At 42.6% G+C, this 13,671-nt stretch overlaps 1 pseudogene; it reads right to left on the bottom strand.

Annotated features, from left to right (window-relative positions):
- Positions 1 to 3,954: 3,954 nt before the first annotated feature.
- The window catches only part of LOC147899691 (carboxylesterase 1-like), a 45,925-nt pseudogene continuing 36,208 nt past the window's right edge, over positions 3,955 to 13,671 (bottom strand).

Here is a 13,671-nt window from a genome sequence, read left to right on the forward strand (position 1 = left end):
CTCATGGTGAACCTCAAGAGGTAGCAGAAGTGTTGCCTCAAATTCAGCCACAAAATATTGAGCAACAGAACATGGAAATACAGCAGGAAGAGGTGGTACAGCCACCTATTTTTCAACAAGAGCAGGCTGTACAGCCAGCTCCAGGTGCTCCATGGATCAGAAGGTCTACCCGACAAACTTGTCCTCTAGACAGGTTTGTTCCTGGGGTTGACTTTGTATTGCTTACAAATTGTGGAGAGCCCTCATGCTTTAAGGAGGCTATGCAGAGGGATGATCATTTGAAGTGGGAGACAGCCATGCAATCTGAAATGGCCTCTCTAAAAAAGAATGCAACATGGAACTTGGTGCCTTTGCCTGCAGGAAAGAAGGTATTGCCATGCAAATGGGTTTACAAGCTTAAGGTAGCACCTGCAGACTCCTCACCCAAGTATAAGGCACGGTTGGTTGCAAAGGGTTTCAAGCAAGAGAAGGGAATTGATTTTCACGAGATCTTCTCACCTGTGGTCAAAATGACTACATTGAGGACTGTTCTTGCTTTGGTTGCACATGATGATATGGAATTATTCTAGATGGACGTGAAGACAGCTTTTCTTCACGGGGATCTCCATGAGGAGATTTATATGCAGTAGCCAGAGGGTTTTGCAGTCAAACGGAAAGAGGGTCTTGTCTGTAAGCTCCGGAAGAGTCTCTATGGCTTGAAGCAGGCACCTAGGGAATGGTATCATAAGTTTGATGCTTTCATGAACTCTTAGGGGTACAAAAGAAGTGAAGAGGATCACTGCCTATACACCAAGAAGGCTTAAGATGGGAGTCTTCTCATCCTCATTTTGTATGTGGATGACATGACATCCTGAGTGGAATTGGTTGCACTCAAGAAGGAGCTGCATAAGACTTTTGAGATGACAGATCTTGGTAATGCCAATCATATACTTGGCATGCGTATTCTTAGGGATAGGGGTAAGAGAACTCTCTACTTGTCTCAGAAAGAATACATTGGGAAAGTGTTAAAACGTTTCAGCATGGATGAGGGGAAGAGTCTCTCTACTCCTTTACCTCCATATGTGAAAATTTCACAGGATGACAGCCCTAAGTCAGATGACGAGCGGGCTACCATGGCCAAGATCCCTTATGCCTCAGCAATTGGTAGTCTTATGTATGCTATGGTTGCTACACATCCAGATATTGCATTTGCAGTGGGAGTTGTTAGCAGGTTTATGGCCAACCCTAGCAAAAGGCATTGGAATGCAGTGAAGGGTGTAATGAGGTACTTGAAGGGTACTCAAGATGTGTGCATATGCTATGGCAAGTCAGATGCATCTATCCAAGGATTTGTGGATGTAGACTATGCAGGTTGTGCAGACAGCAGACGGTCTACCACGGGTTATGTTTTTACATTCACTGGCGGTGCAATCTCGTGGATTTCTTGTATGCAGGAATGCATTGCTTTGTCTACCACTGAGGCAGAATATGTTGCAGCCGGTGAGGCATGCAAGGAGGCTTTATGGCTTTCTTGTCTAGTGGGAGCTTTGGGTATTTCAGGAGGGATTCTAGTGTTGCACTGTGACAGTCAAAGTGCTATCATGTCGGCTAGGAACCCTGTGTTTCATGCCAAGTCTAAGCACATTGATGTGAAGTATCATTTTATCCGTGAGGTGCTTGATGGTAAGCTACTTGAGCTTGTCAAACTGCACACAGATGATAACTCTACAGACATTTTGACAAAGAGTCTGCCGTCAGAGAAGCATGCACATTGTATCAAACTCGTGGGTGTCGGATAGGCCATTTGTCTTTTCTTTTGGCCTGTACATTATTGTATTTTATACACCACTTTTAGGCACATTGGCCTTTAAGTGGGAGATTGTGGGGGGTAAAGGCCCATTTATGCCTAGACCCCTATGACACCCTTATGTGTGTACATACTTGTACTTAGAGTTTGTACCTTTCTAATATAAAACATGAGGTGTTGTGGTGTGAATGATTCTCATTTTACACACCCACCATTGTGTGTTCTTGCTCTCTCTCTCTCGCACGCTCACTCCCTTCTAATTTCACAAGGATTACCCTTTGCTCACGTGTTAGTTGTCTTATCTTTATGTAGAAGTTACGGTTTGGCATAGTCTTGTATGTAAGCTTCTGACATATTGTAGAATGTGTCTTTTTTCGTGATAAGTCATGCTCCATCACAATGTCGAACCCCTCACACACACCGCCTTTGTCAAATTCACTTGTCGATGTGGATTCGATTGTTTTCATGTTCAGCACTACAGCCTTGTCAACTAAAAGTTTATTGTACAACTCCTTGTTGTGCTCTATAATATTTTGCCGGTCTTTATACTTGCCATACCATGTAGGGAAATGTTCCGAAAGTTCATGATCTTTAAGCATGAAAGGTAGGTAGAGCAAACAACGTTCCCAGTAAAGGTTTTTTGGGTCTTTAGCCAGCCCATAGTTGTTGAATCGAATTATTTTCGACCTCTTCCTTTTGTGGTTAGTTTTGCGGGGGATATTGTAGTGGGCAACAAATTCTGTGAGGCATACATTTTCCATGCCATCCTTGTGTTTGCAATACTTTAGAATTTGATCATCGAAGAATATGTTAGTGCTTCCCGGGTCCATGTTTTTTACCTTGCAGTAGAAGTGTCCTCTCCTCTAGGACGCTCGTGTTGATGTATGTGAAGTTTCTTATACTGCTTGTTAGAGGCAGAGACAAAGCAATGTTACTCTTTTTGGCACATGTTCAAAATCGCATTTCCCACCTTTCATACTCTATCTGATGCTGGAGCATTTGAGTCTAAGCACGAAGTCGTTGCTGGTTTAATAGCTTGCATTGTTGTTTTGTCTACTTTTGTCATGTACGATGTGCAATACAATGCTACACAGTGTGCATTCAAGACGTACCGAATGTCTGTGTTTGCACCCCATAGCTCAGATATTTTCTTGTTGAAGTTGTTCGTATAGATGTCATTTTTGTTAAGGAATTCATTGAAGTCGAGATTGATAGTCAAGGGCTTCATCAATGCCTTGTCAATCTTTCTTACATTTCCCTTAAATTGCTATCTCACTTTTAAGAGTCTTACAAACCCTTTGAATATAAACAAGGGCGTGAACACACACAAGCACTACCCCATTGAAGTATGTTTGCTAACGATAGGAGCCAAGAGTGTGTTTCATGAACCTGCCCAAGGGATTGATAGCCACCCGGATTGCCAGGAGAGCGATGAAGACGAACAATGCAATGAGCTGATGCTTGGGGATAGTGGTCCAAAGGGTGATCAGGGAGTTCCATTTTACTAGTAGGCTCTATATGACGGTAGGACTAAACATTAGCTGTCAGCCTGCCAGTTGGCTCAATTGGCTTAGTCAGAGAACCTGTCGTGCCTGTTTTCCAACGGCATGAACATAGCAAGTTTCGAGGTGCTAATAAAACTCTCTCTCTCTCTCTCTCTCTCTCTCTCTCTCTCTCTCTCTCTCTCTCCTCTCAACTACAAGTTTCATACAAACAATTAGGCAATACTATTCCGAGTGTTCCCTTACCCTCGGCCTTTGATTCAGCCTGTTAAACGACAGTGAAAAACAAGGTGAATGATATTTAATCATTCATAAGGCCTACCCAAGATTTAAAAAAAGCAAACAAAAAAGGAATGCACTGGAAATTGTATGGAAGAAGAGTCCATGAGATAAAGGGGAGAGAGAGAGAGTCAACCACTTTAAAGTCTTCATTCGAAGCCACGTATCAACATATTGTCCAATAGTAAAAATGCACTTCCCAAATTTCTAAACATGCCTAATTTCTGCTTTGTCCAAATTGCATAGTTGCTAAGGGGCAGGCCAACAAACATGAGCTAACCGCTGAGAGAGAGAGAGAGAGAGAGAGAGAGAGAGAGAGAGAGAGAGAAGCCGTCTCTCACAATCTTGAAAGACAATTAATTGTTAAGGAAAATGGGCAAATCAGCGATAAATGAAGCGGCATCCTTTCACAATCTTGAAAGACGACAATTGTTAAGGAAAATCGTCAAATCAGCGATGAATGAAGCGGCATCCAATCCGTGCAGGAGGTTTAAGCCATGGTCACCACCCTGAAACTGCATTTCTACGTCAACCTCTGCCTCTTTCAACTTTGCAAAGTAACTCAACTGCCTTTCCTTCATGGGATCTTTTAGAGCGACCATAAGTAAAGTTCTGGGAATACGGGCTACCTGAAAATCTGAAGGGGAGAGATGCAGAGGATTGGCTGCTCGATGATCCCTGTCTGCCCCTTCAGGAAGGGTATTTTTCCAAAGCCAGTCCGTGCTTCGAAGCGGCAGATGCTTGTCGTTTGCCACACGCTCCTCGGTTTCAGTTCTTGAATCCCCTCCAAAAAAAGGCTGGATTAAGATATTGCCTCGAATACACAACGGGTTCAGGTCCAAATTGCCAAGCTTGAGTGAGAGATGGTGAAAAATGTTAGCACCGGCACTGTCACCCATCAAAAAACAGTTCGAGAAATCGGCGAACCTGACCAGCCAAGGCTCCACAGCGTGCGAGCTTTCTCGTAAGGCTTGAGATCGGATCCACCTCAAAGAGGCGAAGGCCGATATCGTCGTATGCAGCAGCAGGAAGGCGGTGCTCCGGGTCAAGTCTATATTATACTGCAATTACTATGACACAAGCGGCTTTGGCAAGTCTGTGTAGGAAACTGTGATAGAGTTTGTGGGCAACACTGAGCAAAACAAATCCTCCACCATGGACGTAGAAGACTAAAGGAAAGAGGAGGTGGTGCTGCTGCTGCGGTTGAGGTGGGTGGGGGAGGAAGATCCGAGCCCAGACGCCGATGGAAGGATCAAGAGTTACGTCCTTGGAAGCCACGCCGTCAACGAAATCAGGAGAGGCGGGAGTGAGGGGCAAGGCTGTGCGAGTGAAGGTACCATCGTTGTTGAGGAGGATGCCATAGGCAGATGAAGAAGCTGCAAACGCCATAGCCAATTCTTCACAGAAAACAAGACGCGCACCTCAGGCGAACGCCCATCGCCCACTTGAGCTGGCTGCCGGCATTTGAATCCCTTAGCTTTTTTGACCGGTTCCGGTAGCCTGCGGCTGATGTGGCAAACGGATGCCAAACCCATCTCTAATTTTTGCCTAACCAACGAGAATCTTCCACAGCAGCTGTTCTTGCCCGTTGAGTAACCTGACGAGATACTCTAAGCATGTGCCCCTAATTTTGATTCGTTCTAGGCATGTGCCCATGATTCTGATAAGCTCACCAAACAGCTTTTGAAATGGAACTTCAAATGGAACTACTCATGTGCCCAGGCTATCTGTTGCCTGTCAACCTATGCTGCTGGCTGAGCACGCCCTCGTAGATGGCCCCGTGTGTGTGAGTGGGTGTGTGGGATGGGAAAAAAATGCCTAAAACCTTCTATTTTCAAATCGAAAGGTTGATTTCAAACTACAATGGCACTTCCCTTGAGATCATTTCAATCCACTAGATAGCTTTCTATTTCTTCTCCACTAGATAGCTTTCTTATCTCATCTCTTTGCTAGCATTTTATTAAGGTTCTTATACAGGGGAATGATGCCTTGGATGGCATTAACGTTCTTGGAATATTTTCGAAGAGTCGTGAGAATTGAGTGAGAATTCCCCATGTAAACTTTTGTGCTAGGTGGAGCAATATGAACCATTAGACGTGAAGGATAGGAGAATCAAATTGGAAGTCTCAAAGAAAGCCAAGAAATGTTGGAAGACCACAAGTCAATCCAACATAGTTTAGAACTTAGTTCCTAACGCAAACCTCCCACTTTTCATTGTAAAAAAAGCTCCTAATTTGGCATGTTCATCTTTTATATCCCACCTTTACTTCCGTCTCCTTCCTCGCAAATACCCCTCGGCACGAGATCCAATGGTTGTACCACCTTGTTGACCTTGCTAGGATCTATGTATTTGTGCTACTTGAAATATCTTCTTCTTGTATTCAAGGTAACCCATGAATAGCAAAAGATGCTAATATATTCCATTTGTAGCCATTCTAGCATATATTAATGATCCTTCTCGTTTGCCTTGTAATCCACTTGCATCCATTCTAGCCTAATCTCCATATCAAAGTATCGTGGTTTGCCACCTTCTTGAAAAGGGGAGGAGACATACCGCCTAGCCATTGGGTTCATAGGATTCTAAGTTCATGGATGCTGTTTAAGAACGTTCAAAGTAGTAGTCAAATTTTTAAATTTCCCTAGAGTGGAAGTCCTTGTATTTCTCTCTACGAGCATGCACACATTCTAAGTCTAATATTCAAAGGTGGTTTCTTTTATGAAGAAACCACCTAAATTAGAGTTGGATCCGATCATATCCCCAAAAGAGCATGGTTTAAGGTCAATGGGATATCACCCATAGTTCAATGGTTCTGAGAGCATTTGCATTTTTCACATACAGTCCATGATCAAGTTCACTTCTTGTGAACCCTTGTTGCATGCTTGAGACCATTTCTTTCATAAAGAAACCACCTAAATTAGAGCTGGATCTGATGATATCCCCAAAAGAGCATGGTTCAAGGTAAGTGGGATATCACTTATAGTTCAATTGTTCTGAGAGCATTTGCATTTTTCACATATAGTCCATGATCAAGTTCACTTCTTGTGAACCCTTGTTGCATGCTTGAGACCATAAAGTGCTTCTTTAATCTACACACCAAGAGCTTAGATCCATTTCCTAAGAATCTTTGTGGGTGCCACATGTACACATCCTCTTGCCATTCTCTATTTTAGACCTTTCACATGAAATAAATGCTGTATTATCAATACATGTGACAAAATGCGTGCTACCACCAAAAGATTGGAATATTAGTCACACATACTCCTTTGTGTCTCTAACACCAATTCCAATGGCCTCTTGGTTCTAGCGTTATGATTCTTGGAAAAATATTGAAGCCAAAAAGGGAATTCTCTAATACTCACAAAACACCACTTTTGATAAATTGAATGAAATCACCAAAGCACAAAGACACAACGACAACCAACTGGGTACAATCTCTCCCCTAGATGAGTGGGTATGCTTCCTCATCTACAGTATTTTATAAATATTTCAGGAAAGCATAAGGAAACATAAATTAACCCTCTTTTCCAAAAGTAAGGGGTTGCGTTGATTTCATTTTCACAAAACCACTTTGGTCTCACTTTATCCAAAATGATTTATGTCCCTCGCTTTTTACAAAGCCACTTTAGGCTTGCTCGATCCAAAAATGGTTTATGTCTTCTATGATAAATGCCCGGGGGATTCACTCTTCATGAAAGGGGGACGTCACCTGCGTGCATGAACTTCAAGAAAACCCCCTATTTAAGATCCATGTAGGATGATAAAACACCCCTATTTAAGCTTATAAGATACCACCAAAATTCTATTATGTCCCCCCTTTCCTTAAATCTACATTCTTTCTCAAGCATTTAGATCACACAATAAGAAAATTTAGATTACTTTCCCTATGACTATTTAAAACCATACACAAAACCAAACTTGTTTGGACTAGTTATCCAAGGTAGCCTATACTATGTCCCCCCCTCTTAAATATGGCATGGCCCCCCTAACTTAAATTCAATATTGGGAAAAAATAAAAGGCCCCCCACCCCTAATGTATAAGCTTATGCCTCATTAAAAAAAACCCCCCTATTGTACACTCACATGATATCATAAGTTTCCTCTTGTGAATCCCCCGGGGATAAATGTTGCCTAAGGTTTACAAAATTTGCTTGACATGGCCATATGAGGGCCATTTACTATGCACCTTGCCACACCTTTATCAATACCCTCTCACTAAGTCCAATCCTTGTAATTAGTTCAGATCATGCCACCAATTGCATTAGTTGTTAACAATCAATTGAATGAATCATCGAATCAATCAATCCCAATTTAAATGTGCTCAAAGTACAATAGTCAAACATAAGACCAATAATAGTAGCAACATCAGTATTAACATGGAATCACCCATAATCCAACCATCTAGATGCAAAACATAGGTTAGCTAGGTGTCCCCAACTAAACCATGCAAATCATCCACTAGGACCCCTCTACGTCCAGTGCGCTCCTATGGAATACTTTGCCACAATTAATATGACTAAAAAAGAAAATAGTACCCACAGCAAGAAATATTGGAACTCCAATTCCATAACAACCCTCTTTCTTGGATTGCAACAACTGACCTCAATTGTGTGTTTGATTATAGGAACTGATGAGATTTGCAAAATCTCAAAAGAATACTTCAAGCACCCACTATGTAGATGAATAGCCATATGTATGGGTGTGAATAGATAGATGTGGATAATGAGGATGATTGAACTTCTTTAAAGAAGTGGTGTGAAGAGTCCTAAAGGCCCTCTCTTGTATATGTCTTGAAAAGTATGAGCTTAGTGGTGTATAGAGTTTGGCATCCCCATAATATAGAAGTGTTTTCCATAAGCACTCTTGTGTGTAGTTTCCTCCAAAGCCATCCCGCACTTCTTGGTGTTTGAAAGCTACATTAGAGCGTGAAGATTTGAGAGAGCAAGAAGTGGAAAATCGTTGCCAAATCTACTCCATACATTGTGGAGAAACGTCAAGATTGGAGGCTGCAAACACTAGAGTTTTTGTAGAGTGACAAGGGCGTATGCATTTGTTGATAGAAATTCGTGTATGTGAGAAAGAGAGAATTAGAGAATGCTCGAGCAAGAAGGGAAAATGTACGTGAGAGCTAGCAAGAACAAGAATCAAAGGCCTTCGAAAGAACTATATATTCGATTGAGCCAAGGCTGGCCTTTATGGATTACAAAAGAGCGCTAAACATCACATAACTTTAATGGAAAGATCCAATAAATCCTAACTAATCCGAAAGATTATTGTAAGCAAGAAATGGGATTTAGCTTTGGAGTTATGATAATCTAATACCTCCCCTTAACTCCAAAAGCTTACAACATTTTGACTGCTTGGTAGGAGTCCGTTTGTAAGGATAAGGAGGTGAGTGTTTTGCAGAGTTCCAGTGAGGATTCTTTGGGAGAGGCTTGGTTATTCTGTCAGCTACCATCTCAGATGATGTGACAAATTCAAGCTTCAGCTAGAAGGTTGATGTGTTTCAACGTCTACAATGAAGAGCCCATAGATGACCCCTCTTTTATATCGTCCTCTCCCATCCCAATCTCTTGGGCTGGTTGTTATTGCGAGCTATGGCAATAGCCGATTGATTGTTGCAGTGTATCATGAGGGGTTCTTCAATGGTGAAGTTCAGGTCTTGAAGCAGATCACGTAACTAGATCCCCTCTACTGTGCCGTTTGCAATTGCAACATATTCCGCTTCTGCAGTGGAGAGAGCTACTGTTGCTTGATTTTTGCTGAGCCAAGCCATGGTTCCTCCGACAACAAGGAATGCATATCCCGTGGCAGAGCGTCGTGTCTAGGTCACTACTCTACGGAGTCATCTTTCATGGAGATGAATGCACGATCATAGACAAATCTAGAGGATATCAGCTCTAGTAGGAAAAGAAGTCAAGGAAGCATACTTATTCAGAATGCTAGCTACAGCACCAGAGTTGCATGCCATGTCAGCTCAACCACAACAGATGCCACTTTCTGCAAAATGGCACAAGAGATATGGACATGTCAATTTCAAAATCTTGATAGAGCTCACAAATCCTGTTAACATCCACAGAGTACAACTACCAAATGCAGGGTAATCAATGAGTAAAGGTGACCAAGCCGAATGATCTACTCCAATAGGACAAGCTCAAGGGAGTTTGATACCCAAATACACCAAGGTCAATGATTACAAGCAATGTGCACACGGAAGGAGTATAGCTCAAACTCAGGGAGTTTGATCCCCAAATACCCTAAGCCTGTCCCAAAGTCCAACGATTCCAGGCAACGTGCACACGCTGTATATTCTAGCTACCCCCGCCCAAAACAAGAAGGTGCAAGAACAAGGAGATGCAAACTTCTGGTCCACGAAGAGTGCATGCGCATTGCACTGTTCAGCCCCACATCCACAGGAAATAGTGACACCAATGAAAACAGACCCAGAAGAAATATAGCTCAAACTCAAGGAGTTTGTTCCCCAGATATTCCAAAGAAAAGGCTTCCCAACAACATTCAGGATTACCCTTGAGTGTCTCACGGAAGCCTAGCCTCGTCAGTCCAGGTTTTGAGCCACGTTCATGAGGTTTGAACACCAAATAGGTGAAGGTATGCGGGCATCAAGGAGTTTGAGCCCCAAATCACCCGAGCCTAGGAGTGGCGAGACTAACACAAGCGCTATTTGGGAACCGGTTAGGACCACCTCCTAATTCTAGGTTTGTCCCAAGCGCTTTAATATGGTTAACAGAAGCACTATTCTGCTAGGAGGAAGAGTTGGTAAGAATAGCAATATGCCTTGGTGCCCTACGAACCTAAGAGACCATGGTTGTAAAGTGAGGGAGAGTGCTAAAAAGGAAAAGGATTAGCCCGCCCTTCAAAAGGTGACTTGTATAAAAGGCCAAAAGTTTGACTTTGGTCTTCATTGTTGTTTGCACAAGTTTGAATACAACTCCCTCTTCTCTTCCAAGAGAGTGTTTTGGGTGCTCTCTTGTTTCCATTGTAGTGCCTTTGTGGTTGTCACTCTATCCCCCTTCACTCCCTTCTCCTTCTTCCCTTCCTTATCCTCCCTTCTCCCTCCTTCTCCCTCTTCCCTTCCCTCTTCCTCTTCCCTCTTCCTCACGTGAAACCATATTGCAACAATTCGTAGGCCGCTTGAGTGACACGTGGATAGCTCGTGCTATGTATTGCTCCCACAAGGAGTAGGGAGAAGTGGAAGCTCCGTCGGCATATCTTTAACTACCCCATGACACGTGAGTCACCACTGAGGCCACACTACATTTTTGGTGCCGTTGCCAAGGAGAAAAGGTATGCTTTTGCATTTGCACTTGTCTTCCTTCGATATATTCCCATTGCACAAGTTTTCAAGCCTACCTTGGAGCTTGTTAGTGGAGTTGTAGGAGAGAAGAAAGGTGGAAAGAGAGAGAGAGAGAGAGAGAGAGAGAGGGCAAAAATCTATTTTTTCATGTAGGAATGCCATTTATGAGCTTAGGAAGCTTGTTTTGGTTGCTTTTTGGTGTTTCAAGTTGATAGGAACTTAGTAGGCTTGAATTCTAAGGTGTGTGCATAGTCTAATCGCCTCAAACAACAACAAAACTAAGGATTTTTGTCAGGTTTTGAAGTAGTTTCATGTTCTAGAACTTTCCTTTTTTGAGTTTTTATATTTTGACCTTCAAAAAGTGTTTGTTTTAAAGTTTTTTTTCATTGAGTAGGTAGATTAGGTAGTCTAGGACCCCCCCATCACAGGGTATTAGTTGGATTCTAGAAAATGTTGGAAGGATTCCACAAGTGGCAAACTATTGTGCCACAAATGTTCATCACTAATTGTGGAAAATGTTGGAAGGAGGCAATTCAGGTACTTCATTGATTATGCTTTTGGTATCCCTCCAATGTGTGCAGCACTGCACACAGCTGAAGGGTCTTCACACATGTGAGAGGCTGCCCTTTGTTATAGCACATGCTAAAGAGGCTTCTATCCTCGCATGATATATGTAGAAATAACAAGTACATGTGTGCAAAGTTTTAGCCCCTTCCACTGTGTGCGGCACTGCACACAATTGAAGGGCAAGTTGGAAAAGACAGAGGTCAAAAGGTTTCTTCATCTCGGCTTAATCTCAAACTCCCAATTTCCTCTCCGTTCACACTACGCATCATTGATCACTCTCTTTTGTCTCCTTCACAACTTGCAACCACGAGAGAGCTCTACCTTCCTTATTGCCGCTTCCTCCTCCTCCTCACTACCGCCTGCTCCTTAGTACCTTCTTCTCTCTCTCAAACTTGTGCCACTTCTCATTTGACAATGCACTCTAGACACGCAATGAACTCGGCAAGGAGGAAAGCTATCTTCCGAAAGAATTGCAACACTCTAAGACCATGAATCTGGCAAAAATGGTTCAAGTCATCTTGAATGGACTAGGAGAGGGATACAAGAATCTAGTCAAAATCAACAACATCATAATCAGCATCAAAGTCAAAAAAAATCATTATCAACATCATCCTTAGCAACATCAACATCAGCAAAGAGAAAATCATTCCAATCGAGAAAGATTCCAAGGACGAGGGAATGCATCCACCATGTTAAACATTCAGTGCAACTACCATCGAATTTCCAAGAAAAGAAAATCATCGTGGTGGACATTCAAGTCACAGTCATTATGCCAATGATCCAAGTGTAGTTTGAGTAGTCATTAATAAATGTGACATAATAGAGAGAACCACCCAATGCATGAGTCCTCATGGGACCACAAACATCACTATGAACGAGCTATAATTTTTGAACAGCTCGTATTGCACCATCCTTCTTGAAGGGAAGCCTGTGCGCATCTTCCCAAGTATGCACCCTTCACAAGCATAAGGGGAAGGTGACTCCAAAGGAGGCAAAGCATTAAACATAGAATGTTTTTGAAGTGTCATCAAGCTGCCATAACTCATATGCCCATATCTAGCATGCCATAACTCCGCATTCTGCATAGCAACTGTGGGAGAAGAAATTGCAAGTGGGAAAGCGCTGGCACGGTATCCAATCGGCAACGGAATTTACTTCTGCAACATCTACAAAGGGAGAAACAATGAGAATAAAGAAGACTCCTGCAGAGCAACAGTAGCAAGAAGCAATTGCAGATGCACTCATTCGATCATTGCCATCGGAGCGAAGAACACGAGCTATGGTGTGCAACAAGATAAAGCTTGTGAAGACTCAAGACTGGTATTTTCCTGAATGTCCTGATGTTGCTTCCTTGAATGCTACCACCACTCAGGACATCACAGCTCGTATTCTTTGCTGTGATGGCAATGATCAAATGCGTGAATCTGCAACTGCTTCCTGTTGCTACTGCTCTGCAAGGAGTCTTCTTCTCATTGTTTCTTCCTTCGCAAATGTTGCAAAAGTGTCTTTCGTTGCCATTTTGATACCATGTAGTTTCTTTCCTTGTTGGTGCCGTGTGCCCTGACCAAGCTTTTTAACTTTCTTGTCTCGTAGCCTCTGTCTTCCTCTTGCAAGCCATGGCGAGATGCATGTTGCCATGGCAATGATCAGTGAAAGACAACAATGCCAAACCAAAACAGAGAGAAGCTAGCTTGTGAGGCGAGCAAATAATAGAAGACAACTTACCCGAGGTGAGTACATTTCTTACACCATGTCTATGACTAGCAATCTCAATTTGGAGGCATCTAATAAGCTAGACAACTTCAATTATGGCACATGAAAATACTGAATGGAGACCATTCTTGTACTTCAGAACAAATGGGAGTATGTTGATGGGTCTAAACCTAGACCATTAGATGATCGAGCCAATAGTAGCTCTACTCCACCTATTGCCATAACACCAACAGCGGGATCTACAACAGCAGGATCTATAGTGGGATCTCTAGCTACACCAGTAATGTCCGCTCGAGGTGAGTACATTTCTTACACCATGTCTATGACTAGCAATCTCAATTTGGAGGCATCTAATAAGCTAGACAACTTCAATTATGGCACATGAAAATACCGAATAGAGACCATTCTTGTACTTTAGAACAAATGGGAGTATGTTGATGGGTCTAAACCTAGACCATTAGATGATCGAGCCAATAGTACCTCTACTCCACCTATTGCCATAACACCAATA

The sequence above is a fragment of the Dipteris shenzhenensis genome, chromosome 8 (genome assembly GCF_047967505.1).
Source record: "Dipteris shenzhenensis isolate YYH24624 ecotype China chromosome 8, Dip_SZ_1.0, whole genome shotgun sequence".
Classification (NCBI taxonomy): Eukaryota; Viridiplantae; Streptophyta; class Polypodiopsida; order Gleicheniales; family Dipteridaceae; genus Dipteris; species Dipteris shenzhenensis.